The sequence below is a fragment of the Artibeus jamaicensis genome, unplaced genomic scaffold (genome assembly GCF_021234435.1).
Source record: "Artibeus jamaicensis isolate MK-2021 breed Jamaican fruit bat unplaced genomic scaffold, CSHL_Jam_final contig_463, whole genome shotgun sequence".
NCBI lineage: Eukaryota > Metazoa > Chordata > Mammalia > Chiroptera > Phyllostomidae > Artibeus > Artibeus jamaicensis.
In genome coordinates this window covers 1,009,730-1,023,990 of record NW_026521841.1, presented here as the reverse complement: position 1 = coordinate 1,023,990, position 14,261 = coordinate 1,009,730, and positions in this window count along the sequence as shown.

Sequence of the window (14,261 nt, the reverse complement as noted above, 5' to 3'; positions counted from 1 at the left end):
CCAAGATTCCAGCAGGCGCTTCAAGATCAACAAGCTTCAGGTTTCCTGGTTGAGGTCATGCACGTACAACATGTTCTCTCTTTCCAAAAGTGGGGAGAAGCCCCAGAACCCAGCCCTCAGGCTTCTCTTGTCACCCCCCCTGCTCTCAGTTTTCCCTCAGCTGCCTTAGACCTGAACAACAGCGTGCAGGCCCTTTTCAGCGCAGCAGAGGGAGGAGCTCTAGAGATAACTGCCCCCAGTGCCTCCACTACACCTTGAGGCAGCTTTTAATCCTGGGATCACAAGGCCCTGGGGGACTTGGCTCCAACAGGGCCTCTGACAACAGCCCCATTCATCTGTGGCTGTTTTGCAGGTCAAGGCAGGGCTGGGAAGGAGAGAACCAGGGACTGCTGACCTACTCTACTGGAGGCAGGTGTGCATGGCCAGGTTGTCATGCACCAGCCCTGCTCCTGGCCTGAAGCTACAGGTTTGCCCAACACAACCCTCTAGAGCCATTGCCCAGGCAGGGCCTCTGAGTCAGCTACAGTGCTGCTCAGCCTGTGCAAGTGCCCCCTACACCAGGCCTTCTGGCTCTTTCCCCTGACTGCCCAGCACTCCGAGGACCACACATTCTGTGGGACTTTGGGAACAGAGGTCCTATTTATTGCGTCCTCATGGGCACCTCTCTTTCCATAGCAGTGCTAAAGCCCAAGCTCTCCCACCCTTACATCTCCAGGGTGACGGTTCCAGCACATAACTCACATTAGGTTGATCCTTTGATCAGAACCCTTTCGTGGTTCCCCAGGCTTTTAGAATAAAGTCCTTCAAAACCTCTTGTCTTCCCAGCAACCCAGTGGCCACTTTGCCCTCCTGTGCCCACTCCTCAGACTGCCGCAAAGGCTGTCCCGTGCTCTCTTGCCATGTGCCTCAGCATATTCTGTTTCTTCTCACTAGGATGCTCTTCTCTTCTTCTTCAACAGATGATCACCTTCTCATCTTTCAAGACTCAAGCTTCATCCTCAGGAAACCTCCCTGGGTGCCTGCAGGCTGGGCTGGGCTGGGTGTCTTCCTCTGAGGCCCACAGAACTTGGGCTCCTCCCATTCCATAGACTGGCTGAGTTCTTCGAAGACAGTCTCCATGTCTCCTTCACTTCCTGTAGGCTCAGCAAAGTCCAACAGCACAGTAGACATTAAAAAACATTTATTGGATAGATGAATGGATAGATGGATGGATGGGGGATGGACACTTATAAGCAGCAAAAAGATTCTAAATTCCCTAATATCCTCCGCAATTAATTAAAACTTTGAAAATAATTAGATAAGAATGAATTGAAAACTTCCCACCAGAGGGAGAGTTTCGCCCTTGGGGTGCTGACTTTATTCCCTTTATTCATGCAGTCAGCTTTCACTGAAAGCCTCCTGGGGCCCAAGAGGGAAAGAAAGTCCAGTCAGTGGAAGGCTGGGGCCCTGCTTGCAGGAAGTTGGTGCAATCAGAGAACTGACTGGACACATTTGGGAGTAACTCACAAGCTCTCATCAGCCTTTACTGAGCAGGTGCAGTGGGAGCTGAGGGGAGGGGGTTGGGCCAGGTCAAAGGTGGTCAGTGTCACCTCAGAACATCTCTGTGGTGAGCACTCCAGTCCTGTGAAACTCTGACTCCAAACTCCACATCCCATGAGATGGACTAAACATGACTCAAAACATCATAGCTGACCCTCCAGCCCTGGCTCTGATATTAACCTGAATTGAAACCTTAACCTTATCCAGGAAGTCAAATCTAATCCTGACCTGAACCTGGACCCAAACCCTAACGAAGTCAGCCCTCAGTCTTTACCCACATGGAAAGCTTGAGAAACCGTTGTATGACAAGTGACCAAACTGAACTCAGAAACCCTGTGAGAGGAAGATCAGCAAAGGCAAAGCAGATTCGAAGAGCAGCTCCAGTGTGGAAAATGCACTGGCAGCCCAGACCCCTTTGTGGCAAAACTTTGCCTTTCCCAAGAGACTTTTGCCTATATGCTGGTATCCAGACATTGTCATATGGACACTCCCAGCAGCAAGAGATTGAACAATTGAGTAATTTCATTTTCTGACCTCTGTAGTAGAGGAAGGCAAGGAGAAGTGGTAGCGGATAGAGGCTGGCCAAACAACCAGCAGTGTCTGTCATGGAAGAGTTGTAACTTTTGGCCAGGGTGCAGCATAGCCTGGCTGGCCTGGGACTTGTGTGTCCTCTTCAAGGGACTAAGCTGTCCTCTCTGATCAATGCTATTGACTTTGATTCACATGCTCAGAGGCTGGTCTTTGCTGGGGGTACCTCACTATGGATCGCGTATACTTAAAGCCTCTCCTCTGAGCAGGTTCCCTGCCCTACAGGTCATAGTCTGTGCCCTATCAGAGCTGTCTCCACTGCTCTCCAAGAGTGGAAGCTTCTGATCCAAATGCCAGCCTGCAATGGCCCTGCTCCCACCCTGCCTGGGCACCTGTACCCATCCTCCTCTCCTCACCCAGGCCTGCCTCTTCCATGAAGCCTTCCAGGAGGGCTCCCTTCCTTCTTCAAACTCCTTCTCACAATGCCTCCCAACTCCACCTGTGCTTAAGCGAGAAGCAGCCCTTCAGCCTCCATGGCCCTGAGTCTTGCTTTCACAGAACTCCCTAAGTAAACTGGGAATTATGGGCAGAACCTAGGGCCCCACAGTAGACTGTTCTTTCCCCACATGTCACCTGCACTGCAGCTGGTGTTTCTTTCAACGTCTCCTTTGGCACAGACCAAGTTTGGCAGCATTGCCCTGACCAGCTCCCTGGTGCCTGTCCCCATGCAGCCTATGTCCCCACCTCAGGGTGATATCTAAAAGTCGGCCAAAATCATCAGACTCTCTCTTCTTCCTCTGCTCCCCGGGGGGTCTCACCTATGACAGCACAGTGCACAGCCAGCCATCCCTTAGCCTGGATGACCACAGCTAGCACCTGCTGGCAACCCCAAGGGGCCAAGAGTGCTGCCCAAAGTCAAGTGTGAGCTCACTCTCCTCCCTTTCTTTCCTCCCATCCTTCTTTTATCAGCAAGATAAACCTGCTTGTATGTGTATTGAGCCAGAGCATGAGAGACATGGTGAAGTGTTTGAGGAAGCCACAATGATATGGTGAAGTTGCCAGGAGGGAAGAGGGCCAGCATTGGGTTGGGTAACTGGACCTCAGAAAAGCTGGTTGGGGTGCCTCCCTGTGACTCTAAGGGGGCTTTGTGAACCCCATCTCTCATCCCACAGCAGTTTGTCCTCTGCCCTTATCACATCACACAGAAGCTCCTCCTGGGCACCCTGCCCACAGAGTGACCTCTCAGGTCTAAAGACAGCCTGGTTCCTGGTGGCGCAGCCTCTCTCTTACTCTGTGCTGGGGCTATGGCTCCTCTCTCCTCCTCCCAAGCACATGCCCGAATTCCTTGGCCTCTCACTCACATTCTCAGATTAAAGAAGCAATTCCCCAAATGTCTTCCATGGTGCACTGCTGTCCATGAGTTGCCAAAGGGGGACATGAACTTGGAAAATGTTGGATAAAACAAGGTGAAAGAGTGCTTGCCCAGAAGACCTTCTCAGAGTCTTCAGCGAGCTGTAGTGTGGAGTGACCTGCAGCAGGTTTTTGGTGCTAGGCTTTCTCTTTACAGGAAGATACCACGTGCAGCCTTTCCCAGACTTATCTGGACACTGACTGTAAAAATCTAAGGACACCTGTGGACTGCAGTCTGGAAAACTCATCCATTATTCATCCAACAATTGCACCAGGCCTTACGCTGGGCACTGGATGGGGCAGTGAACAGGGCACATGTGGCCCTGCCCTCATGGAGCTTACCTTCCAGTAGGGACAGACCTAACTCCTCTTTCTGTCATTTGCTTACTCACTCAGTAAGTCCAAACCCAGTGCCAGGCCCTGGAGACAGAAATGTCTCAGCTGGGATCAGTGCCCACAGCGGTGTTAGGGTTAGCTGATCTAAGAGACTTTCTCCCCGGCGTCAAATATAGGAGACACGGTTTTTGCAAAAGAAGTTCCAGGTCCAAGCAGCCACTGTCCTGCAGCCTACCCCACCTTCTCCCCCTGTCATTCCTGATTTAGGCCATCCTTCACCTACTCCTTGAGCTCCTTTCTCCATGTGCAGAAGGTGCCCACTGGTCTGGGGACACTGTGGCAGACACCGGGTATCCAGCCTCTGCCCAGCCACAGGGGTGAGGGAGTGTTAACCTGCACCATCCTGGGTAGCCTGGCAGAGTTTCCTGCCTTGCAGCCACAAGCCTGGCCCTCCTGGGGTTCTGGGATGTCCCTCATCCCCCGCCAGCCAAAATTTAGATGCCTGCCACCAAGAACCTGGTGCAGGCTGGGCTCCCTGAAGCCCAGCTCTCTGGGTCAAAATTAGATGTAGGACCTTTATCAGGAATCCCTTTGGGGATCAGAATGGGGTAGAGAATGAGAGAAAGCAGCACCGGGCAGAGGGAGAAGCGAGCCTGTGACCAGTCTCTGTGGAGCCTCAGCCAGTTCCACAGGCAGCTTAGGGGGTCTCCTCAGCCAAGACAATGCCAGGAGAGGCTGGCAGGCCACACTCCAGCAGCCAGGGACTGAGCCCCTTGGCCTTGATGCAGGACCTGGGTAGCTCCTCCCAGCATCCCCCACAAACCCAGATGGTGAGGAGCAGGGTGGTGAGAGGGAAAAGCACCAACTTCATAGCTAGCCAAACCTGAAGCCAGGTCCCAGTTCACTCCTGCAGCTTCACCTGGACAAGCAGCCCCACTCTCAGAGCCTCGGTTTCTTTAAACCTGCAGGCTTTGGTGAGGTTAGCACGTCACAGTGTTAAGTGGAAGGCTTCCTGGAAGAGGGGATGACTGAGCTGAGAAGTGAGGAAAGTGGGGGTAAGGGTTGGCTCAATGGTGTGGGAAAAGCTGCTGCAGGCAGAGGAGGCAGTCTGAGGTGGCTGCAGGGGAGAGTTTAGAGGTGAGGCTGCATGGTGGGTGGGGCTGATCATAAAGGGCTGGAGGGTCAGGCGAGGAAAGGCTGACTTTCCTCCAGCCTAGGAAGGGACTCGTATATGGTGTTTCTGACCTGGTTGAAATGGTTCATGTTTGTCCAGTATTTATGAGTTGGAGCTGCTCTGAGCAGTTTACCTGTATGAACACATTAACCTCTATGACAGATGAGAAAACTGAGACTTGAAGATGCCTACATATCCAAGGTCACACAGCAAGTAAGTGGCACCTGGGCTGTCTGGCTCCAGAGAACATGCTCCTAACTAACCTCTCCACCACTCATCACAGAAGCACCTTTGGGTGGCCAGGGCCTGAATGGGAGCCACCCAAGGCGGTGTCCTCTGACCACCTGGAATCTGCTCCGCCCTCCAGCAGGCACCACCCTGATGCCTGTCAGGTGGACATGCTACCAACCTTGCCCTTCAAACCAAAGCCCTGAGGACTACAAAGCCTCAAAGGCAAAGTATCTTCCGGGGACAACGCAGCTGATGCCAAGCCCTCAGGGAGTGGGCCGAGGTCCAGGAACATGGTTTGGCTCCAGAACATCATAGAGTAATTTGCAACACCTTCGAGTCTCCTGGAGTAGCCAAGAGAGGCAGGTGATGTGCAGCCTGCAGGACAATGGCCAGGTGTTGTATTACCTGGGGACCAGAGGAAAGGCCCCAGCAGGACTGAGGACTGTAGGCCAGTCCTCCTACCAACGTGCCCACATTCTTCCCTGTGCGGTGCATTTCCCCAGACCCCTCACACTCAAGAGCACAGTGTCCAGCATGGCCAGCTTCTGTGGTCCTGTCTACCAGCTCCTTCAGCATGCCAAATGGGTGCCTGGCTGCAGCTCCCACCTCTCCTCCTCAGCCTCAATAACTTCACGTGCAGGGATCTTCCCCCACCCAAATGGAGCACACACGCAGGAACTGGAGCTGGCATAGTTTGGCCTGTCATGGTTTGGCACCCATCAACTTCACACAGTCAGCTCACTGACCAGTTTACCTATCTCTGAGCAGATGCTGTAGGTCCTAACTACTGATGGCTTAAAAAGTTCACATAAGAGAACTCATTCTTTTTAAGGACATGGGTTTATCTTTCTCATAGATTTTACAAACACTTACTAAGTGCCATGCACCCTGGCAACAGTGTCTAGGCAAGTCAGATGCAGGCCTGCTCTCAAGGTACTCATTGGCAATCGAGGGTCCACCTCAGAGCAGGGCGTTTGACGGTGCTCCTGGGTGCTGTGGGGCCTCACCCACAAAGACATTTCACATGGTCACAAGTGACGCAGCCAGGCTTGCATGGGAGCCTGCTTTGTATGAACACCTACTAGCCCTATGAATTCCCAACATAGCCTGCAAGTGTGGAGCACCATTTCCACTCTAAAGGACTGAAGCTAAGGCTCAGAGAGGTCACATTACTTGCCTGAGCTCACATAGCAACCACAGTGGGATTTGAACTTAGTTCTTAATGATTCCAAGTCCATGTGCTCAGCCCAGAAACACTGGTGCTGCACCAGTGGCTGGAGCAGGAAATGTGGCAAAGCAGTGGACACGGAAAAAGCAGGTCCTCTGAGAAGAGCAGTGACTCATCAGGAGACATTGCCATGGTTGTAAAACAGGCCAGGCTCATGCCAGACATTCTTGTTTCCATTTCTTCCATGCCCTTCCACTCCCTGTTCCCTGGGCTCCTTGAGAACATTCTGTTCTTATTGAACTTCTTACTGAGAAGGGCAACCTGATTCTCCCGTGGACTGAGGGCCTTGGCCACCTGGGATCCATCAGCTCCAGGCCTGGGCCTCATCAGGACCCAAGAGAGATGGACTAAAGGGCACATCTACAAATCTACAGGGTAGCCCAGTGCTTTCTGGGTCAAGCACAACCCTCTACTTAGCCCCATGCTCATCTGACCAATCAGGGCTATGTGCTCTGCAGTCTGGTGTCTGCTACCCTTCCTAGGCACTCAGAAGCACTCACAGGTGTCCACCAACCAGCTCTGGCCCCACTGCTCCCTCAGTTTCCTCGTGCTGACCATGTGCTGTGTTCTGTCAAAGAATGCCTTTGCATTGGCGAAATACTCATTGAACCATTTAGAGGTGAACAGACATCATATCTGCAACCTACTCAGAAACATTTAAGAGCAGTTATTGATAAATAGATAGATATGGGGAAGAGAGAAGAAGAGAAAAGGCAAATGTGGTAAAATGTTAACATTTTAAGAAACTTGAGTGAAGGCTATTAGAAATTCTTGTTCTGTTTTTTCAATTTTCTCTAAGTTTGAAATAATTTCTTTTGTAAAAATGCAGAAAATTAGAGAGAGGAAATAAATTTTAAAACCCAGTAGCCTCAAGCCTCACTTCCGGAAAGCACCCCCAGCCCCAGAGGCTGGTTATGGGGCCCTTTCCAGGCCCTCCCCAGCCCTAGTCCCTCCCCTACGCCTTCATGGCCCCCACCCCACTTCTGTTAATGGCCTGTTTCCCGCATTAGACAGTGAGTGCCTGGAGGACGGGGCCTGAGTCTAATTCACATCTGTAATCCAAACACTGTGTGTGTCTCCAGCTCTGGACTCAGTATCCTGAAAACACCACAGCAAGAGGAGATGGCATCCCATCTTTAGGAGCTTACAACCAACTAGGAAAAAAGATGAGAGGGGATTGTATCATGAGCCCATGAGCAGTGTAAATGCGCCATGTGGCTGCTGGCACTCGCCCTAGCCAGGGCCACAGTCCTGAGCCACCTAGACACCCTCCCCTGCCACCAGACCTACTGACGGCTGGTGGCCATGGGCTTGGGGCCAGGATTTTCTAAGAGCTTGGTGTCCTTCCAGGGAATTTGAAAGGGAACATGCAGAGAGTGAAGGCCCGGGAGCAGAAGGCCAAGGACTGAAAGTGGGAGGGTCAGGGCTGGGCCATCAGGGTCTTTGTAAGGTAGAATGACAGCTGGTACTTGTGACACATGAGGCTAGTGGACGGAGAGAGTGAGTGCCAAGGACATGTGGAGAGGCCCAGCCTTGTCACCCTTTCACATAATCCTTGCTGCTCATTGAGCACCTACTTGTCTGGAATAATCTGCCCCAAGTACAGGGGCACTTCCCATAGACCTGACACCCTGCTGCAGAAGAAAGTCAATTCCACACAACCATAGAGGTCTGTAGCATGTCTGGTCCTGTTTGGTATTATAAAGAAAAATAAAGCAGAGAGAGTGAGGAATGGGAGGGGGGTCCTACAGGAAGTGGTGGGAGCCCTCTCCGCTCAGTGACCTGCAGGGGGCGCCATTCCCAAGAGGAGCTGTGCAGAGAGGAAGAAAGAGCATCTTAGGCAGAGAACCTCAAGCACAAAGGCCCTGAGGTGGGGCATACACAGAGCAGCACACCAGAAACAGCAAGGAGACCAATATGGCTGGAGTCGGTGAATGAGGGGGAGAGGGAGGATGCTGAGATCAGAGAGACCATGAGCCTGATGGGTGAGAATTTCAGTAACGTGTTCAGCCTTACATTTTCAAAGGATCATTCTGGCTGCTTCATGAAGGACAGAGTGTAGCTGGAGGAGCAGGCAGGGTCAGACTGGAGGCAGGATGACTGGTGAGGAGGTGACTGCAGCAACCCGGGGAGAGATGGTGCTGTTGGTCCCAACCACATCAAGACTCTGCGGGGCCTGAGGTACTTTTGCCTTTGTGGTCCACTTCCTCCATGTACACAAACTTTTAAATTACATTTTACAGCCACTTTGGTATAAAAATAAATATATATTAGTTATTATTATGTTCATCTTTTCTGCTGATTTCAGAAAAAAATAAAATTAAAACGTTTCTGTGGGCCCCTAAAAATGTGTGGGCTCTCAGCACTGTGCTTACCACACCCAGTGGAGAAGTCTGCCTGAGCAGGACGTGGTTAGGTTTGGGAGGCAGAGAAGCTGTGATGAAGAGGCCAGGCAGCTCCGTTCTGACCTTGTGCTTGTCCCCAACCCCAAGTTCTCCTGGAACGTCAGCTGTATAAACTCAGGAAAAGGTGTGTTTCCATCATTGCACTCCCAGCCCAGGACAGCACCTGGCACCCAGAGGACCCATCCCTTTCTGTGTGAGTGACCTTGGTGTACACTGTCACAACTACCCACATTTCTGGAGCTGCTCTGAGTGAGTGCTTGCTGTTGACGGACTTTGCAAATTGTCTAAGACGGGGTGCAAAGTTTTAAAAAGGGGCAACTGGACCAGAGCTGTCAAGGACCACTTCATGAAAGGGGTAGCCTTGGGCTGGGCCATGAAGGAGAAGGACGTGGAAGAGGGGTGTGCTGCAGCAAAAGGAGCTGCCCAGGGAAGAACCTTCCTAGGGAAACACTCAGCATGCCCTACCAGCAGAGAGAAAATGACTCTGCCTAGAGAGCCCCGGGGAGGAGCTGAAGGTGCCAATCCAGCCCTAAGAAGCTGAGCACAAGGTGGAATAACGGTCTCCAGCAGGGACACTGGGTCAGACCCTGTTCTCAAGCTGCCATAAGGGAACTAGTGCTGGGAAGCCCTCCCCTGATGCCTCTTCAAGGCATCCATGCCCTTATCTAGAGGGAAGTCACCCAGGCTTCTTCCCCAGTCTGATTTCATATTCCAATTGCCAAGAAGGAGCAGTGGCCTTGGGGGAGGGCCAAAGGCAATCCCAGCTGTGTGAGTAGACCTCAACTTCAGTCCCTTTACCAACCTCTTCCAACCAGGACCATCTTCTTCCCAAAGTCACCCCCCTCAGCACAAGATCTCTGGTCTTCCCCAAGGTCATAGCTAAGGTCACCTATTGGTGGATTTAGACCTCCCACCCTGCCTGACGCTAGCATAAGCCACCTTAAGGAATCATCATCTGGTGATTACAGTGCAAAACTGGGAGGAAAGAACCAAGTTAAAAGGACCAGTGTTCCAATCCTGACCCTCATGATCGGTGGCCTCAGCAACCTCAGAACGTAGTCATCACCTCTGTAAAGGTGGGCCTGCACAGGTCTTCTGGGCAGGGTCACCAGTGAGCATGGACCATAATGACTCTACATGCCTCAGCTGGCACCCGGCCCAGGGAGCCTCCTGACAGATGTCAGCCACCTCATTTTCACAGCATTTGTTGTAGTCATTTGCAGCTGCTTGTTTTCCATCATTATTTTACATGCCATCCACCTAACTTTCCAAGCCCCCAGTGCCATGCACTGCTCCTGGCACAGTTCAAAGGTCTAGTGTTTGTTGCACGGCTGTCCTTACAGGCTGGTGTGTCCACCACCTTCAGATCTGCAAGTTGGCACTTGCATGGGTCAGTTTCCAGGGCAGCCTACCTGACTCTGCCCACCTGACCCAGATCCTGCTTGAAAACTGGGCTATCACACAACCTTTCCTTGGCCCGGGGTCTGGCCTTGCCCTGCCCTGGCCCCCGGTGGTCAGCCTCACAGGGCCTCATCCCAGGCTCTACTTCTCATCCATCCACTGGAAAGACACATGAATGCTGACTGGTAGGGTGTCATCTGCCTGGCCCTGAAAGGATACTGTCTCTGGACAAGCTGCAGACCTACAGCCACTCACAGGACATGGTCAGGGAGGGGGTGGAGAAGACAGACAGACGAAGTGTGAGTGTGTCTGGCAGAATCCCACCACAGCAGAAGGGTGGGGAGAGTTCTGACACTGTCCTGATGACTTACCTTCTTTCACTTCTCTTTTCTCACCTGGAAAACTGGTACAGAAGCACCCACCTTATAAAGCCATTGAGAGGGTTTTCTTAGAGAATTGACATAAAGCACCTAGCATAGGGCCTAGCACAAACTAGGCCCTCGGGAAATAGCAGGCCCCTCATTCCCTTTGTAAAAGTTTCAAGTGGTGAGGTGTGGTGGATATGGACAAGCCCCAGAGTACCCTTCAGGCGTGAGGGACTTGCACCCAGGCTGCTGGAAGAGGTGCCAGCAGTCAGCCCTCCAATGTCCATACAAGGAGTGTCTCCTTCAAGGTCATGCCCCAGCTGAGGCAGCAGGCATCCAAGTGACTGACTGGCACAGGTATGAAGTTGACCCCAGGTGAGGTCAACTCTGAAATGTGGTCCAGCTGCAACCTCCCCATGGGTGATGGAGGTCTCACTGCAAGACAGCATGGCAGCCCAACTTCTTCATCAGCCCTCCACTCCCTCCACTCCCCTGCCCCTTTGCCTTCAAGAGCAGTTTATAAAGTGTCCTGCATACTCATAACTTCCCCAAAGTCTGCTTCCAAAGTCTGGGAGGGAATGCATGCCCCCAAAGTCCAAAATCTAAATTTATAGAAGAAAAAAATTAGGTAGCCTTTGTCGCATTACAAATAGCCCTTTACTCTCTCAAAGAACTACTCATCACAGGCTTTCCTCAAATGGTCGGTCCCTCTGGTGTGTTTAAACTAGCACCTAATTCACTGGCCTTCCACTTGACCTCAGCAACATACCATTTGATACAGATTACATACCATAATCTGTATCCAGATTAACCTGCAGAAACAAAGACATTGAACTGAAAATCGAGGATGCTCTGGACAGCTGGTTAGCTGCCTTTAACTCAGTGGGGTTCTGGAGGTCCAGGGCTCTCTTACAGAGATCCATGGATCATTTGCCTGCTGTGTTCAGGCCTTGGCTGCTGCTAGAGCACCTGGAAAGTGAAACTGAAAAGACAGATCCCAGTGCTCCAAGAGATCTTGGCCCAGTGGAAGGACAGTGCAGAGCTGAGCACCATTGCTGGGGCAAGCCCAGGGCAGCAGGAACTGAAGAAGAAGGACATTTGAAGAATGTGAAGCCAGAGGGCAGCTCAGTCCTGGGCGAGAAAGCCATGTGGTTGTACCCTCTCCATGCAAGTACAATGCAATGCGCTTTTCCCTGTGTCATTGCACTGAAACTAGGCAACCACCCTTGGGAGGGAAGTGTGATTATCTCTATTTACTCTATGGACCCAGAAGCCGTGGCTCAGAGAAGTGGTCAGCGGTGGATCTGCCCGAGTCCCTGCATGCACCAGGTGGCCAGGTATGAACTGAAATGGCTCGTGGTAAGCCGCATGCTTGCTCCTGAGGGCTGGGCTTCTGACACAGGTTATGGTAGGAGGAGAGGGAAGGCAAAGGTCTCCTTCTGCTCCCACCAACGTGAAGTTTCCCCTTTCTTTGAGGCCTTCAGCCAGAAGACAATGGGGAGCCACACCGGCCTTTGCCTGGTGTGATGACCAGAGTGTGAGGTAGAGAGGGGCCGGGCGCCTGCAGGGGAGAGTGCTGCACCTCCTGCCCAGGCCCGCAGGGAGGAACCTGGGGAGGAAACTGGGGGAAAGGTAGATCATACAGAGGAGGTTCTCCAGACCCACAGGAACTGCCCACTGCACCTGGTATCACTCCAGCAGTGGGTCTTTTTTTTTGCAGAATGACGCTTTCTTTACTTTCTTTTTAGAACCAATTTTATTGTGAAATGTAACATGCATAGGGATAAGGTCACAAAACAGACACACATCTCAATAATGTATCACAAAACAAACACTCATTAAGTTACCCCTGGGGCAGGAAATACAACATTTCTGCATTTCATCCCCCAGAACCACCCATCGCCTTGAATTCTCCTCTAGTGCCTCTCCCTTCCCTTCAAAGTTAACCACTAGCCTGAGCTTCATGGCAACCACTTCCTTGCCTTTCTGGGCAACTGTGACTACAGAGTGTCCCTAAATACTACTCAGTGTGCCTGCTTGATCCAGCTGTGAAATCCAGCCACTCACCTTCTCCCTGGTGTCTTTCATGCACTGTCTGTCAGAGACACATCCATTGGTGCAGTCACTTTACTGACCTTCGCAACTAGAGCTAGGCCTGAGCCTCGTCCCTGGGGCCCACTGGCTGGCTTCCAGTCCCAGCCCCACCATGTTCCCCTTGCAGGGCTGCAAGCAGGTTCCTGCCTCTCTGCACCTGTCCATGAGCACCATGAACACCGTGAAGACACTCGAGGTTTCCCAGGTAGTGGCCTGGCATGGAGACCTGCCACCCGACTGAAGATTTCCAGAATTGAGTTTGAACCCAGGCTCCACCACTCTCTAACTGTGTAGTTTGAATAAGATACTCATTTTTCTCTGAGCCTTCATGTTCTCCTTGTAAAACAGTGATGACACACATCTTGCAGGATGGTTTGAAGAATTACAAATGTTTGGTAAATGCATGGCAGACATCACTTCTATAAACTACGAACATCTTTAACCTGCTGTTACATATTCATATCACTTGAAAAGTGATCACCTATAGGAGGGGCGCCTTTTCTCCTTTATGTCTGAAAGTGTTAAGGTATCTATGAAACACCACCACAGCACCTAGCTCAATGGACAGCATCTGCAAGAGCTGTCTGCCTGGGCTCATTTGCTGGGCTGGGAGGAAATGGGTAAGAAAAAGCCTGCTGCCCTGGGGGGAGCCCCCCGCCCCAGCAGACTGCCAGGTCCTGTACCAACAGGAGCCTCCAGGACCTCTGGGTTTGCCTTTATGCCTGGATTTTTTTTTTACCAAGAGAGCAAGGGCAAGGGCATCCATGGAGAATGTGACAAGCCCCTTTCTCCACAAGTTTTGCCATTTCAGACCATCCCAGCAGGGTCAGAGAGGCCATCTCTCAGGAAGCAAATGTCCAGTGTTGAGGGGAAAAGGGGCAGACAGAAGGTGACATCTCCAGACAAGGCTGGCGCACCAACAGTTGTGGGCCCCCACTGGCCAGTGGGCTGTGGGGCAGAACCCTGGAGTCACTCTGGGGCTTCCTCCTGGCAGCCGCCCTTGCACACCAGGTCAGCCTGCCAAGACCAAGGCCCTGATCAGGTTGCTGGGCCACTCGGGCATACCTGCCTTCCCACCTCTGGCCCAGCCCAGCTGCCACAGCCATCTTGGCCATGATGCCCTTTTGACATCAAAGGGTCAAGAGTCCTGGCCAGGTGGAAATCAATTTTAAGATACAATGGGCAGTGGTATAAAAAAATCAAATAAGTAAAATGAAATTGAACACATTCATTTTCACATGAGTGTTTCATAATTGTATTGTTGAGTCTGCATTTTCACCCATAGATGATGTCCCACTGACTTAGAGAAATGAAGTCCACACTTAGGTCTCCAAACACCCCTCTTGGACCCCAAAGCGGATGGGCTGAAGAAAGAGGGTTTGGAAATCTTTCCTTAAATTGGAGACAAGCAACACAGGCTGAAGACAGTGAAAACTAACCCCTGCAGCAGTATTTTCTACCTAAGTCACTCAGTGGTCACCACACAGTTAATCAGGCCACTGGTCTTGGGCACAGGTGGTGTCCCCAGTGGGAGAGATGGTATGCAAATG